This window comes from Cebus imitator, unplaced genomic scaffold (assembly GCF_001604975.1).
Source record: "Cebus imitator isolate Cc_AM_T3 unplaced genomic scaffold, Cebus_imitator-1.0 Scaffold377, whole genome shotgun sequence".
NCBI classification, from domain to species: domain Eukaryota; kingdom Metazoa; phylum Chordata; class Mammalia; order Primates; family Cebidae; genus Cebus; species Cebus imitator.
In genome coordinates, this window is record NW_016107692.1 from 356,327 (window position 1) to 359,054 (window position 2,728).

A 2,728-nucleotide genomic window follows, 5' to 3' on the forward strand; every position below is an offset into this window, starting at 1 on the left:
AGGAGTTGCAATTCTCATCTCTGATAAAATAGATCTTAAAGCAACAAAGATCAAAAGAGATAAAGAAGGACATTACATAATGGTAAAAGGATCAATGGAACAAGAAGCGCTAATGATCCTAAATATATACGAACCCAATACAGAAGCACCCAGATACATAAGGCAAGTTTTTAATGACTTACAAAGAGATTTAGACTCTCACACAATAATACTGGGAGACTTTAATACCCCATTACCAATATTAGACAGATCAACAAGACAGAAAATTAACAAGGATATTCAGGACTTCAACTCTGACCTGGAACAAGCAAACCTAATAGACGTTTACAGAACTCTCCACCCCAAACCCACAGAATATACATTCTTCTCAACACCACATCACATATATGTACTCTAAAATTTACCATGTAATTTGAAGCAAATCACTCATGAGCAAATGCAAAAGAACGGAAATCACAACAAACAGTCTCTCAGACCACAGTGCAATCAAATTAGAACTTAGAATGCAGAAACTAACCCAGAACCTCACAGCTTCATGGAAACTGAACAACTGGCTCTTGAATGTTGACTGGATAAACAATGAAATGAAGGCAGAAACAAAGATGTTCTTCGAAACCAATGAGAATGGAGACACAACATACTAGAATCTCTTGGACACATTATATCATTCTCTAGAGGAAAATATATGTCAATAAGTGCCCACATCAGAAGCAAGGAGAGATCTAAAATAGACACCCTATCATCAAAATTGAAAGAGCTAGAAGAGCAAGATCAAAAAAACTAAAAACCTAGCAGAAAACAAGAAATAACTAAGATCAGAGCAGACCTGAAGGAGATAGAGACACGAAAAACCCTTCAAAAAATCAGTAAATCTAGGAGCTGGTTTTTTGAAAAGATCAACAAAATAGACAAACCACTAGCCAAATTAATAAAAAAGAAAAGAGAGAATAACCAAACAGATGCAATGAAAAACAATAAAGGTGATATCACCACAGATTCCACAGAAATTCAAACCATCATCAGAGATTACTACACACAACTCTATGTACATAAACTAGAAAACCTGGAAGAAATGGATAAATTCCTGGACACTTGCCTCCTCTCAAGACTAAACCAGGAAGAAGTTGAAACCCTGAAGAGACCAATAACAAGGCCTGAAGTTGAGGCAGAAATTAAGAGCCTACCACCCAAAAAAAGCCCAGGTCCAGATGGTTCACAGCCAAATTCTACCAGACATACAAAGAGGAGCTGGTACCATTCCTTCTGAAACTATTCCAAATAATCCAAAAAGAGAGAATCCTTCACAAATCATTTTGTGAGACCAACATCATCCTGATACCAAAACTGAGCAGAGACTCTCAACAAGTAAAGAAAACTTCAGGCCAATATCCATGATGAACAGATGCAAAAATCTTCAATAAAATACTGGCAAGCCGATTGCAACAGCACATAAAAAAGCTCATCCACCATGATGAAGTAGGATTCATCCTGGGGATGCACGGCTGGTTCAACATACACAAGTCCATAAACATAATTCACCACATAAACAGAACCAAAGACAAAAAACACATGATTATCTCAATTCATGCAGAGAAGGCCTTTGACAAAATTCAACAGCCCTTTATGATAAAAACCCTCAATAAACTAGGTATTGATGGAACGTATCTCAAAATAATAAAACCTATTTATGACAAACCAACAGCCAATATCATACTGAATGGGCAAAAACTGGAAGCATTCCCTTTGAAATCTGGCAGTAGACAAGGATGCCCTCTTTCACCACTCCTATTCAATATAGTACTGGAAGTTCTAGCCAGAGCAATCAGGCAAGGAAAAGAAACAAAGGGTATTCAAATAGGAAAGGAGAAAGTCAAATTGTCTCTATTTGTAGATGACAAGATTGTATATCTAGAAGACTCAATTGTCTCAGCCCAAAGTCTCCTGCAACTGATAAGCAACTTCAGCAAAGTCTCAGGATATAAAATCAATGTGCAAAAATCACAAGCATTCCTATACACCAATAACAGACTTAAAGACAGTCAAATCAAGAATCAACTGCTATTCCCAATTGCTACAAAGAGAATAAAATATCTAGGAATACAGCTAACAAGGAACGTAAGGGACCTCTTCAAGGAGAACTACAAACCCCTGCTCAACGAAATAAGAGAGGACACAAACAGATGGAGAAACATTCAATGTTCATGAAGGAATAATGGCCATACTGCCCAAAGTAATTTACATATTCAACGCTATCCCCATCAAGCTACCAATGACCTTCCTCACAGAGCTGGAGAAAAACACCTTAAACTTCATATGGAATCAAAAGAGAGCCTGCATAGCCAACTCAATTCTAAGGAAAAAGAACAAAGCAGGAGGCATCACACTACTGGACTTCAAACTATACTACAAGGCTGCAGTAATCAAAACAGCATGGTACTGGTACCAAAACAGAGATATAGGCCAATGGAACAGTACAGAGGCCTCGGTGGCAACACAACATACCTACAACCATCGGATCTTTGACAAACCTGACAAAAACAAGCAATGGGGAAAGATTCCCTGTTTAATAAATGGTGTTGGGAAAACTGGCTAGCCATGTGCAGAAAGCAGAAACTGGACCCCTTCCTGACACCTTACACTAAAATTAGCTCCAGATGGATTAAAGACTTAAACATAAGACCTAACCCCATAAAAACCCTAGAAGAAAATCTAGGCAAAACCATTCAGG